Source organism: Haliotis asinina, chromosome 7 (genome assembly GCF_037392515.1).
Source record: "Haliotis asinina isolate JCU_RB_2024 chromosome 7, JCU_Hal_asi_v2, whole genome shotgun sequence".
NCBI classification, from domain to species: Eukaryota; Metazoa; Mollusca; class Gastropoda; order Lepetellida; family Haliotidae; genus Haliotis; species Haliotis asinina.
In genome coordinates this window covers 49,116,592-49,131,902 of record NC_090286.1, presented here as the reverse complement: position 1 = coordinate 49,131,902, position 15,311 = coordinate 49,116,592, and the positions used below count along the sequence as shown (strand labels likewise).

Sequence of the window (15,311 nt, the reverse complement as noted above, 5' to 3'; positions counted from 1 at the left end):
TCTCAGCGCGATAAACAAATTCTTTAACCAGTAGGCTAACCCCCTACCCCTCAAGTGGCAGACATATGTTAAGGTTCTGTGTGGTCGTATATTTATTGCGTTAACATGATATGAACCAAATGATGCTTTTGTGGTAAAGACTTCTAAAGCTGGTAAATTCTGGTAAAACTGGTAAAACTGATAAAACTTCAACCAAGAATGATTGAATGTTCTGACCTAGTTCCCATCCATCACAGAAAACCAAGAGTCAGTTTTGCTCAATATCAATCACTGATAAATGCTGGACCTAGGCAGCCAAGTGTATTATTTGCCATTGTTAATCATTACCAAGATAGAATGGTGTTTTCACAATTTTCTATGAATTATAGGACTATATCAACTTTCTGTAGGTTTGAATATGAAAAGTGTGAGTGTATATCAGGTCTGGTGTCACTTATAAAGCATTGTAATGTGTATCAGTATTTCATTTATACCATGTCATGTGTATCCGTTTTCCAGTTATATCGTGGCATATGTATCAGTATTCCAGTTTCATATGCCATATGTATCAGTACTCCAGTTATATCAAGTCATATGTATCATGTCTGCAAAATGATCAAGAAAGTAAAGTAGGTCTCGAGTATTGACCAAAAGCAGTGTCTGGCTCTGACAAACCCAGAAACACAATAAGGATAAAGGAAGGTTCAACTAATGATGATAGGTGACCAAGGGACACAACTCTGCACAGTAAAATGTGCTGCCTCAGATGGCACTTCCAAAGTGCCCCAGTTCTACTGCTGTTCTTACAGTCAAGTCAATTCTAGTGTGACGCTGGAGTGTGTGATGCATATAGAGGATATTGTCAGTCATGCTTGACTCCAAATTAGTTCAGTCTCTTTTATCTTCTTATTTTGTCACCCTTACTTTGAGACAAAATTCAAGAAAACAGAACACCACTGTGATACAATCAAAAGAAGACTGAAACTAAGTACATGCTTGAGGATTGAAACTGTTGTGTTTGAATTGAGGGATCGTTAAACTTTTAAATTCAAGGGTCCTTGCACTTTTATGCCTAATTTCGAACCCTGTTAGCTTATCTCCCACGACACGGCCATGACAGTGAAGAAGCAGATCCATCTCCTACAATGGTCCTTTTCCTCCCATCAGCTTGTTCATCCTCCCTGTGGCAGTCTGGAGATAGCCCAATCATACATGTAGGTACTCGCACCAGCTCTAGACAAGTCACTGTTGGCAGACACCTACACATCCATGGTATAAATACATCTTTTATAAACCACAAATGCCAAATGGTCACCCGAGGAGGTGACCACGGTGCAAGAAATTAATAATCTGAAACCAAGCAGTTTCAAAACATTAAATTCCTCCAATTTTAGAAGTTGAAGGTCAAACAAGGGCCACTGGAGGACCAAGTTTATTAAAACCTCATCTTGTAGGTGTAAATTTGAAATCTTCACATTAAAGGGCACAAGATGTTGCCTGAATCTATGTGTCAGTCCGTGACTTCTTCAGATGAGAGAAGATCTTGAGCAACATATACGGCTGGGCCCCCGAGACTTTCAACTCGTGTATTTATAGCTGTCACGAGTCTGTGTATCAGAGACAAGAAAATCCCTGTCTACGGTTTACAACCTTTTCTGGATATTTGATAGTTTATTTTATTGGTAAATTGGCAAACAAAAGGTCAGGCGTGTGTCTGTATTAAGTTGTGTTTACACTTTTATATCACGACTGGGTAATAAATGTCATATACTTTTCAGATGGATAAACAAATTCCACCGTAATACCTGTCTGTGCATGGTATACATGGAAGTCTGGCTTGTGAACCATGAAGCATCAGACAACAAATGTTGACATGTTGAAACAATGTCACATATGATGAATGTAGTAGAATAAGGTTAATCAAAGTGAATGAGTGCCTTACGACACCCTCACTCCTCTACCATGAATTTCGTGTGAATGGCCATTTTTCAATGGGCATTTCTTAACCAATCACAATGACTGATTACAGTTTTCAGTAATACCAACTGACACGTTATATCTAAATGCCACCATGATGGTTCAACTAATCAAATGATAGAAAACATCCAGTCAATCACCGAAAAAAACCAAAACAATCAGGCATGCAAAACAACCCTTATCAAAAGTTCTTATGGTCATAACCTGCGCTCCATATATATATTTACACAAGCATCTCAATGTTGGCATGTTTAAATGAGGAAATTCTGAAAATTCTTGTATGAAAGAACATACAGTGCGACAAGTGTATTGAATTCACCTGGGGCTTAAAGCCATAATGTCAATGTTTACAGAAGGTGATTCTGAAGCAGATAAGGCTACCATGATAGGTGTATCTCAATATCCACACCATATGTCATAAACTTTAATCTGCAGCCTAACTTGACACTGCCTGCAATACATGCATAAAAACCCTGTGTAAGAGAACCTTGAGTCATTTAATGTTGTATAAATCAACAGGGAATAACACTGAGTGTCTCGGGTGATCTTGTGCTGAATGTATTGGTGAGTGGGTGTGTTTCATGCCAAATCTAATGGTATTATGATTGAGATATGGGTTAAGTGAGACGACAAAATGTTGAACATTTTTTTAAAAAAGATATCCACAAGCACAGGATCAAGAATGTTTCTGGATTTGAATTCAGGAATGGTGGAACTGGTTATGTCAAAATGGTTTCATCAGTTATGCAAAGGCTGACCTCTGTCACAGTTTAATACATGCTCTGAAAGTGCCATGGAATGTGGTAACATGGTTACTTGGTGTCCTCTTTCTGCGATAAGACTGGACTGAGGCAAAAGAAGATCTCATCTGATCATACTCCTTTGCTACAAGCTCAAGGGACCCTTGTGGGTGGGGCGTGGGTTGAGTGTGGATGTTGTGTGTACCTTGTGGGTGGAGTGTGAGTGTTATGGGGATAGAACGTGTATATCTTGTAGGTGGTGCGTGGGTGACTTAGGGGTGATAGACGGGTGGGTTAAGGATGCTTCCATTCAGGGTCAAGGGTGCGAGTTGTAGATCGGTTTGGATGCATTGTGAATGGGTAAAGGGGTGTTTGTAGGGCAGAGAGTGTCAGCTTTTAGGGTTTGAGATTCCCTGACTTACATTTTTCACAAAATCTACTTAACAGGTAAAAGTCAGCAAGAGGGGAGAAGACTAGAGCAACAAGATGAAGATAATACAGTACGGAGGTGGAGTTCGATCCTGGTTGTTAGCTGAAGCAATGGCCCACATTTTCACAGTTAGACCTCACACCATCATCCAGTTTCAGCTCCAGATATAATTGTCACAAACTTCACTACCACCATCACCACCATCACCACCACCACCACCACCACCACCACAGCCAGCAACTACACAACCACCACCACAGCCAGCAACTACACAACCACCACCACAGCCAGCATCTACACAACCACCTCCACAGCCAATGTGTTAAGTCCCATTTCACCTCAATCAAATCCAATGACAAGCAGGAACCACTTGGGCCATTTCTGCCATTGTCCATGCCAGTTCTTAAACATGATTACGCTAAATTTCATAAAGCATATACTTTACATTCTTTCGACAGAAGAATTAGTTCCCTTACCCACAAATATGCTGTACAAGCACATTCTTACAAAAGAGACCAACTGGGGTATGGAATGAATTTTCTTGTGAAGATACCGATTAGAATATAGTCTTCAGCAATTCATTCCTGTAAAAGGCAACAAACAGGATTGCATGGTAAGGCTTACTGAGTTGGTTGAAATTACTCACTGCTTGAAAATCATGTAGGTTTATGCTACTGATGTGAACTGCAGGATTGTCTGGTCTTGACATGATTATTTGCAAGCCTTCATCATACTATTTTTATATTGCTAAGAGAAGTGTTAAAGAATAAACCAGCATAAGAATAGATTCTTATTAACCTACATTCCATTCAAGAACTGAATACAAAGCAAGTCTGATCATGGTTATTAATACTTGAATGTATCCTGACTGCACTGACTCCAAAGTTATCCTAATACAGCTGGAATATTGCTGATGGCATAAAACAACATGCACTCACACTCTAATCAAAACCTCAGTGTATGAACATGTTGATAACTGTGGACAATGTTCTAAATGGAATCCGCTCCACAAACAGTTCCAGCCACCAGCACCCAATCTAAAAGTCGAGGATGGTCTGCTTCCAGTGGAAAAAGCAGTACTTAACTTCAGTGGCCTGAAATATTCCACAGACATCAAGCATAAAGCAAATTCCTAACCAAAACAAGCATAATTTTTGATAATATCCATATCTGTAATAACATGCTTCCGATATATTATGTTGAAATTGGACAGATGTCTCTGTCTGAACAAGAATGGACAAAAAACCAACACCTTCAATAACAATCCAAAGGTCATCAATCTGATACACGTCACTTTAATATTCAAAAGAAATAAAGACAGGTATCCCCAAAGCTGGATCTCCAGCTCAGCTCCAATCTGTAGAGTCTGTGACAAAACGCCAATATCGATGTCCGAATTCCTTCCCGACTTCAGCTGATCCCTCGTTTGTGCATTTACAGGGAAGGGATCGATACAAGCTGTCAATGCATTAAAGTTTCATAGTTTCTCATATTTCCTTGTGTGTTTGGGAGCAAGTCGGCAGCTCATTAGCTCGTTCAAACAGACAAGATATGTTTCTTGGCATAGAATTACCTTTGAAGGAAAACAAAGATGGCTGCTGCAGTCGCTAAGAAGCAGAAATGTAAGGCAGTTGTCAAGTTTGGTCACACTGCTTTTGCAGCATGCAGCATTTATTTTAAAACTGAGAGACAAGAATGAAGAAAGCGTGATATTGATGAATACATTCAGCTGCCCCACCCACACAAATGTTGAGTTCAGCAGATCATTAGGGCAAACTCAGTTCATGCTATTCATGCAGCCATATGCTGCAATCACACGCACTTCTTCAATGGATGTTGAATTGCAGCCAGGCCAAGACTAGGAAATGATTTGTTTAAAGGTCACATGCAACGTAAAACACAACTTTGCAGATTCTGGTACCTTTCGGGATGCACTTACTGAAACAAATCATAAAAAATGCCAATTCAACCTATAAAGTTGAAAAAAATGCGATGAAAAAAAAGCCCGCGAAATCAGAGTTCAAACGTTTCACTAAATTCCCCCCAGCGCTGGGGGGAAAACTGGTTTCAACAGCTGTGCTGCGCTGCGTCCATAACGCATGCGCAGTGAACAGGTTCGCGGAGCTTGAAACAGTATGCATGCCCAGCGACTGAGGTCGTGAACAGTAGTCTAATCTTGGTTGTGTACACAAACAAGTAAATAATCTACTCGTTACGAAAAACATCTTGTTGACTGTGGTAAGCAGTCTCTGTCACAGAGAAAGCTCAGTGTCTGGTTTATTCACACCTATATGTCTGTCTGCCTGTCTGCCTGTCTGCTAAAGACAACATGCAATACACAGCTTCAATCATTGACCACGTGCAATTTGAATTTAACACCTATCAGACTATACGACATAAAGAAAATAAGTTGATTTATGACTCGTGCACCCGAGTCTCGTGTCTGCCACATTATGTAATTAAGCACGTGTGATACACATGACATGTTTTTATGTCTGTGGGTTACAAACAATCTACATTCATTTTTTTCGGATGACTGGATCTGACGGAAACTGGTGCAAACTCTTGTCAGTTTCAAGTCCTGCTTTGTACTTGGACAAATGACAGATTCCAGCCACGCAGTAGTTTACCATCTCTACTGACATGATTTTTATTGGATCGAGCGCAAATTCAGAAAACATGTATTTTCCAAAGCCAACATCTCTATGTGCATTCTTCATGGATAACGACTTCTCTTAGTGTATATGATTTTGTTTGACAACAGTATATGAATCCATACTGAAACGACGCATCAAGTACACAAAAAGAAGTTGTTATCCATAAAGAATCTTACTTTCTTGTGACTGGCTATACTTCTAAAATGCCCATCAAACAGATCATCTTTCTGTACACACAATGAGCCCTCAGCATATCAGCAAATGAAACAGTCAATCGGAAGCCGCCATTACACTTCAGTGCATATCCACCCGCTATGACTGGGTTCGGTCTCCCGAGGGCTTCGTTTCGGGGGAAGTAAGCCCAATTACAAAATATTGCACTTTTGAATCGCGATTGTACGCTTATAATTGTGTTTGTTTGTTTTTTTAAAAGCAGCAATGTATACTATATGTCAGGAATAAGTGATAAATGTGTTTTAATTATGTTTGATTTTTTGGTTGCATGTGACCTTTAATAGAGCTCTGGATCAATGAAAGTTGGAAACATGAACATGTTTTCCCCTTCCAGTTGCAACCACAATCACTATTATAGGAACATTTCACCACAAATTCTTGCTTTGAATTGGAGCCAAGTCAAGACATGGAAATGATTTCTTTAACACAGGATCAACAAAAATTGGAACTGTGAACATGTCTTGCTCTTCCAGTAGCAACCATGATCACAAACACACTAACTTTTTATCACAAATTCTTGCATGTTACATTGGTTTATAATTTCCATTAGAACAGCAGCATTTCAATAAGTCAGCTGCAAGTGAACATGGAAGCCCAGTTTACAGCACTAAATGCTCCCTCACCATCTATATCAACCAGTAGGTAATCTTTATGTGCATTGAATAATAACAGGACAGTACACATTTCCTTGTATACATTACAGATTTTATTTTCACAGAAACCTATAAAAAAAAATGTATGATTGACCTTCACAAGCAGTTTGCCAACTGATTAAGATGACAGGTTGTTTGTCCTTTAAAGTCGCACAGTATACCAGCTGTATGGTGGCAATCTGTGAATAATCAAGTTTGGATCAGAGAGTCCAGTGATCAACAGCATGAGCAAAGATCTACACAACTGGGATACAAGGACATGTGTCAACCAAGTCAGGGAGTCTGACCACCTGATTCCACCTTTTACGACAAGCATGGGTTACTGGAGACTGTAAAAGTGCTTGCTCTGATGTAAGTATGACGTTACCGTATTAATCGACTGCAACATATCTCACAGTTCGGTGGTGATTTGAAATAATGATCCAATGACACACCCACATCTAGTGATGCTAATTCCGTATTGACAAGCACATCAAACAAACTTTGTTTCATCATTTTTAAAGGCATGTCTACTAAGAGATCAGAGCAAAATGAGAATGTCCTTTTACCTCATTAAGTACCATGACATGAGTTTTTTCCATGGAGATGAACGCACTTGTGTTTAGGCTTGTAAAGCTGTACTTCTTTGATCGCTGAACAGTGTCCATGCAAATTTTATGAGTTAACTTAGAAATATTGTGCACCACATTTTCAATATGACAAAATGTAGTTTATACATATAGCCATTACAATTTACTTCTTTTAAGTAAACATTCTGAATGAACAAAAACACGAAGTTTATCCTCCAGAATTTGAAGTACCTGGTAGAACCATGCAGTACCATTCCAGAATTGTGTGCTTAACCACTTAAATTTTACATTACGAAAATACTGTATCAGCTTAATTCTATATTGAAAGTTATATGACCTCTTTGAAATTCTGTGTTACTATCATCAAATTTTGGATCTCAAATTACGATTCTGGTGCAGGGGCAAGGTTACTATATATAGCATTACCACATTCAGCACTAGCTTACTAAGAACCATGTTTCAAAACACTGGGTAAGCTTTAGCACTAGTTTAACACACACAGCACCACTTTACCATCAGCGGTATTACCACACTGAGCCACCATTCGAAGGACAAAGTTACCAAGCACTGTATATGCAGCACTAGTTACCATGATAATCACCTGGTTACCGTCGACATGGTAAATATGTTACCATCAATGTGGCTGCCACATCTGGTTACCAAGCACTATACAAATCATGTTACCATGCCCAAATTCAGCTCCAGGTTATAAGCTTCAGGAAAACAGGCTTTGGATTACAGAGTTAAACACCAGGTTACCACTGACATGGTTACCAAGCACTGTGTGAAAAGCATGTTACCATGCACTGGCTACCACATTCAGCTCCAGGTTACGAGGCACTGGATGAATCACCTTCATCTTGATATTAGCATCTTCTCAAGTATGACCAAGGTTGGTCACCTTAATGAGACCCTCACCAAAATATAAAATGTATCTAAGTCAAAACCCCCCCAACACATCCATTACCTTAAATGATAAACCAGGGCCTAGACTTTTTAGGCTCTTAGTGCTAAAATAGTCGTACGTGCCATGCATGAACATTAATTTACAACTATCTTAGTGCTAAGAGAGCTTCAAAAATCTAGGTCCTGGGGTTCATATTTTTAAAAGCCACTTGCCACTGGCCTAATGACTTTAAGAAGCAACTTGCCCTGACTAATTTTCCACTTGCCTTGATTTTGGTGACATAATTATGACAATGTAATTATGAAAGAATAAATTGATGTTCATATTTAGTGGACTATTTATTGAGAAGTGGTAAGTAGCAACTAAAGATAACTCTTCTTAGTATCATTGTGAAATTTAATAGCTACATTTTGAGCAGATATGAAATGAAATCCCAGTTTATTTGCAGTTTGAAACCGTAAACAGAAACTATCTAGTAGCTCAAGTAAGATGCCATTATTTGATTGACCGAAATGAAAACTGACTTGTCCCAGGCGTCCCTGTAAACAAGACCATAATTCACAAACATCAAACACATATGTATTCTTTTCAACACCTATCCCATAACAAATCTGTCCAAATTAGCTCTCTTCACAACACAGCCCAATTCAATGATCAGATACCAAACTAGAAAGGCATCTTCATAATGAATAACTGCCCCGAGATGTATACGTCAATCACTGTGGCAGCCGACACTGACGGCCCTGAGCAACATTGATGCTGATTATCCTCTGAGAACATCCACCATGAAAGTTGCCTACACTGACAAAAGCACCGAGTCGGTATCGCGCCATACCACCTCATCGCCAATCATTGATCAACTAAGTCTTTTTCAATGCAGCTCCCATCCACAGCCCATAAATAAGACCCTGGGAAATTGCTTCCTGGGACGAGAATCCTATGCACCTGGTTGCGTCAAAGGTGAATTGGTACACTGCTCTCCACCTGTCCTGCACGCAGCTTATTACAATGCATTATCGCAGGTAAAGGTAAACAGCATAGAGTAACACAGAAGGTTAATTATTCATATCTCTTCAAGTCTTGTCCTCATGCAGTGCAATCAGTTGATGTTTATAGGTATTGAATCCAGGATAAGTACACAGGCACAAGTGGAAGGCTGTGAAGTCAGAGCGGAACCAAGTTTGATTACATCTGCTGATTCTGCTGTATTGATTACACTAGTCCCGAAATCAAACCATTCTTTTATGACGATTCAAAATAATTTCTGAAACACATTCATATCCTCATTCAGGTACAATTTTGACAAAGTTAGAATTAGTCCCAGGATGACGACAACACATTCGGAATCAAATCATTCTTTTATGACGATTCAAAATAATTTCTGAAACACATTCATATCCTCATTCAGGTACAATTTTGACAAAGTTAGAATTAGTCCCAGGATGACGACAACACATTCGGAATCAAATCATTCTTTTATGACGATTCAAAATAATTTCTGAAACACATTCATATCCTCATTCAGTTTGACAAAATTGAAATTAGTCTCAAGGATGATTATCACCGTGACTCACCATCGTGTCACATACTGCCATTAATATTTTATCAGAAATGGCTAGTAATGAACACTTGTGATATATAGAAGGATAAAGGTGGCTGAAGCCTTTCAGTAAGCATGGTTAAATGGTTAATGCTACAGCAATATTCATACATGGTTCTTGGGAATCAAACCCAGACCCTTGAAGGGATAAGAAATGCTACGTTCAGATAGCCCTTACACCATCTAGTCACAGCTGACTGACAATGGCACCTCTTTCCTACCTACTCATGAGTGAGTATGGTTTTGTGCCACTTTAGCAATATTCCCGCAATATCATGTCAGGGAACACCAGAAATAGGCTTCACACATAGTACCCATATGAAGAATAAAACCTGGGTCATAAGCGTGATGAGCAGAGGCTTCAACCACTATGCTACCCCTCTGTCTGCATTTACTCTTGGACTTTCACTGAGTAATCTGGATGCTGTTGTACGAAACAAGCGCTATGATTGTACTTAGTCTACGTTAAGGTATCGTGCAATCAACTAAGATCTGTACCATGGGTACCTGATTGGAGTGCTTGTACATTGTTTTACCCTACGCTTAGCACTACTCAAACAATACTCTGATAACATGAGCAGCGATCACGCCCTCAACCAAAGCACCAAAATTTTGGTCGTCTTTTACAAGCAGAAAAGGTTGATAGAGACCTTTCTAATTAGTTTATGTTTTGAAAACCACTCTGTAATTTCTCAGTATCACAGCTAAGTCTGACGCGTTAGCCTCCATTATAATATACTAATAGTGAGTAAGTGAGTTTTATACCACTTTTAGCAATATTTCAGCAACATCACAGCAGGGGACACCAGAAATGGGATTCATGCATTGTGCCCATGGGGCCAGCTGAACCCAGGCCTTTGGTGTGAGGAGCAAATGATTTAGCCTCTCAGCTACCTGACTGACCCTTCTAAGCTGATAACAGGACATAATGCAACATGTCACTGAGAAAGTGAAATCCCAAATATGACATATGTTGTATACGGCAGCAGTCTGTAAATAACTGAATCAAGACAATACAATCCAGTGATCAACAGCATGAACATCGATCTGCACAATTGGGAACCGATGACGTGTCAACCAAGTGAGCGAGCCTGACCACCCGATCCTGTTAGTCACCTTTTCTTTTATGACTTTAAATTTTGATAAACCATGCTGTAGTATCAAAGAGACTTAAACTGTAAAACTAAAGTATCTTGACACCTTATAAGACAAAACGAATGCTCATTTGAGATTTAGGATCTTGGTAAAGAAGACAAAAACTGAAATCTTTGTTTACATGCAGAAGTATGGACAGACTACTTCAACTAATTCACAGAACAATGTGGAAATATTTCATGTTTCTGATACACTGTCTAAACAGAAACACCTGAATGAAACTGACATTTAAGTCAGTTGTCAATGACCTTGCATTAAGTATGAGTGAGTTTGGTTTTACGACGCTTTTAGCAATAGTCCAACAACATCACGGCAGGTGACACCAGCAATGGGCTTCACATATTGTACCGATGAGGGGATTCGAACCCAGGACTTTTGTCATGATGAGCCAACACTTCAAAAAACAAGGTTACTCCATTGCATCCCACTAATCAAGGAGTTTAGGAGTGATTACTGTTTACAGAGTCCTAGTGCTTAAGAAAGTGATGAGTGAATATGGCTTAATACCACTTTTACCAGTTATACAACCATGCCATGTCTATGTTCACCATACTGATTACGCACAGTCAACCTGGCAATCAAAATGTGGAGTTCACCACTGCTCCCCAATCTACCACTCAGGGTGGTAAGGGGTAGCCTTGTGGTTTGCTCTTCATGCCAAAGGCCTGGGATCAATTTTCCACATGCATAATACGTCCACATCTGGTGTCCTCGTGATATTGCTGAAATATTGCATACACACTCACACACCAATCCTTAACTATTTTACACAACATGGAACAATATTTGGCCCAAATGTTAGCAAACTACTGAAAGCTTTAACCACAAGGCAACCGTGATCCACCTCTGGCAACATCTCCTAGCTGGCCGTCTGCCCTCATTTAAGCATCCATATTGGAATTACGAGCAAAGACTACAACATACCACAGCACCATCTTGATCTACATATTTTTCCCTGCCGTTGGTTAATTGACTATTCTACAAAACATTCAAAGCCTTTTCTCTTTCTCGCTTATTTCAACAACATTGAGAGAGAGGGCTTCTCTGTTTCTCTGCTGTGGAAATTCTATGTGACTAATCACATTGACAATAAGGACCACACCAACTGCCTCCCCATATTAACTGCCATGAAAACTGTGAAAGCAGGCCTGGCACTACAGACCAAAATGTATTTTTACAAAGATACTGCCAGTAAATTAATTCAGGATCAATAACCGGAGGTTTAAATGCCTATCACTCATTCAAGTCACATTCACCACGACATTACCACTTCCGAATTTCTGACCAACACTAACATAACGCAAGAAACACCATCCTCCTCACCCAAATACCTTTACCTGCATAGCAACACCTACTTCAAACCAACACATCTAGGATTTCATTACTTTAACCCATTAAAATTCATAATTTCTGACCAAAACAGAAAATCTTTACACGAAGTATTTTACATAATTCATGAAAAGTAAATGCATCATGGACTAAATTTCTTATGCTCAACATTCAAAGAAAACCTAAAAAGATGAGTAATCAACATGAACATATCTATCTATACTAAAGGTAATATGCAGTGGTTGGTTGGACATAGCAGAGACAAGCAACTTAGGTCAGCCAGCTAACATGGCGAGGAGGTCGTGTATTAATTAACAATGTCATGGAAACCGTCCTCTCCCCGTTTGGTGCTGGAGACCTAGCACTGTGGCAGGATGAGTCATCATGCAGTGGGCTGATTATAATATTACACAAGGTAGCAGCGTATTATGAATATTGTCCCATTTGTTCATGGACTTACAGGCAGATAGCTGAGACAGAGTTATGTCCCTTTGTCTGTGATTGCCATTCCTGCAAATGGAGTCTGCTGCACCGACTTCATTGCTGATTGTCTGGTGTAGTATTACAGATTGTGATTAGTTGCACATATTGTTCCGGGTTTCACGATAACTCTAAATGACCCTTTCATATGTAAATACAACAGAATTATTCTCCACCATTAATATCATGGATAAGTCCAGCAGCATGGAATAAAGAATAAAATGTGGAATATTATCTGTAATTTTCCATATTTACAGTATGTGATAACTACAACATTATAGATTAATGACTAAATTCAACACTCATTCAAAACGTGCAATGTCTTGGTGTCATAGTTTATCATTCAACAAAATATTCAGAAAAAAAAAGGAGAAATGTGAAAGGGTAAATTAGATGTAAATGGTCAGTTTTCTGTGATGATTTACGTACAGGATAGACACATCAACAACCACACATCTATAGCACTATATACTTCTACTCTCTCCCCAGAAGTGAGTGAGTGAGAGAGAGAGAGAGAGAGAGAGAGTGAGTGTGAGTGAGTTTAGCTCCACACTGATTTTTAGCCATATCCCAGCAATATCACGGCGGGGTTACCCTAAAATAGCCTTTAAACATTGTACCCCTTTGGGAAATCAAACATGGGTTTCTACATGACAAGCACACACTTTAACACTGAGGCCTCCCTACTGCCCTTCGGAGGAAATGAGGTGCAACTTCACACCATATACATGGTTTCAAATACTTGCATGGATACAATTTATGGTGTCCATCACCATGAAACTCATAAAAGCAGCGTACAACCATACACACTGTTTTGCTTTAACTTAAAACAGAGAAATTAATATCAAATCATTTAGTTACATTTTACACACAATCTGTTCCTTAACTGATCATCAGTATGTATGCCATTTGTTTCTGACGTGACTAAACAAGTATCTACAGATCGATGTTGTCACCTTTTCTTTCCTTTGAACTACTAATCCATACATTCCATGTGTTAAACAAATAAAAAAAAATGACAAATTAAAAAAAAAAAAAAGAATTTTAGAATGAGGATTCCATCCCTGACAGAGAATGAGTCATGAGAGAAGATAAACACTGACAATAACATCTCACTTCACACACAGTAAATATCGTCACACATGCTGTAAAACCCATCTCCCCAACTTCAACAATATTGCTGACCGACACGGTGTGGGTGTGGGGGAATACAGCCCATGACACTAAAAGGAGACGGCCACTCACCCATGTCTTCCTATTTCAACAATGACACAGGCGATCATAAACTGGAAACTTATCAACCTGGGAAGACATCCATCACACATCTGTATCATGATTTATGGCTTATTTTGTATCCTGTGTCTGTACTGGATGTTGGGTTACATTAATATCTTCAATAAAAGGATAAGCTACAGGTATTACATTATAGTGAAGCCACCAAAGTTTTGACATATGCTTCATATACAAACTTTAATGAGAAAAAAAACATATTCAAAGAATTAGGTGCCAGGGTATGTAAAAAGATAAATTTTAGATGGTAGGTACTAAGGCTCCCCATTCCATTCTCAGATTCTCATTACCTTATTATGGAAAAATTAATTATAACATATAACCTATGAGAAGTGATATGAGTCTATTCCTGAGCGGACATATAAAAAGTTTGTGTTCAAAACAAGTTTCTGTGAATATGAAAGAGCAGGACTTCCAGGGTATATATCACTGTGGGGAAGAACTGACTGTAGAAAAGGGAGAACTTTACTTTATTTAGGCTGTTGGACATTGCTCATGTGTTTTACTATGGAACTATTTTGTAAAAGGTCTAAGCTTCTTGAAAGGAAAATGCTGCCATCATGGTAACATGTATTCCATAGCAAATTAGAAATAGAATTAGTTCATTTCATTGGACAATGCATCAATACAGTATTCCATCAAATCCTTCATCATATAAACTCATAGCATGTTTTCTTGCAGTGTTTACTTTTTAAAATTATTTTTCAGAATACTTTGGGCATGAAAGGGTCTGATTGCTCTGGCAAATTACATCATAATTTATTTTCAACAAAGACTGCCAATACCTTCAAATCCCAGCAATTACTGTATGACAAGGTTTGAGACCAAATGTGTTTGCAAGCCTCATACATCATTATAAGCTCAATAATGGAAAGAATTTCTCTGAGCAAGGAATGAAAATAATTCTCATGACCTTACATCCAAAGTGACTGCACACAGCCATGGGGTTTCAAAATTTATGACACATGAATCATTCTGAATTTAAATTCAAATATATGCCCACAGCACAGGCGAAAAAAAATAGATAAATAGAAATCTGCTTGTTTGAAATGTAATGTATTCATGCTTGCCCTCAAATCAGATGAATTTTGAATCCCACAAAATCAAAGGTTATGTTTTGTGAGAAGTATTGAATTTGACAGCTAATATAGCCGAGACACAGTCACAGTGATCTCCATGGCCCAAGTTACCTATGACACAAGCTTGTAATTGCATACCGACTTCCTAATATAATACACAGACAGTCGAGAGATAAAATATTGATCAATCAGTTGGAAATATGTTACACAAGTAAAATCAATGAAAAGTCTT

At 38.7% G+C, this 15,311-nt stretch overlaps 1 protein-coding gene across 14 annotated transcripts in view; it reads right to left on the bottom strand.

Moving 5' to 3' along the window:
• The window catches only part of LOC137291729 (receptor-type tyrosine-protein phosphatase delta-like), a 415,228-nt gene that overhangs the window by 174,258 nt on the left and 225,659 nt on the right, over positions 1–15,311 (bottom strand). The gene's annotated exons all lie outside the window — the stretch shown is intronic.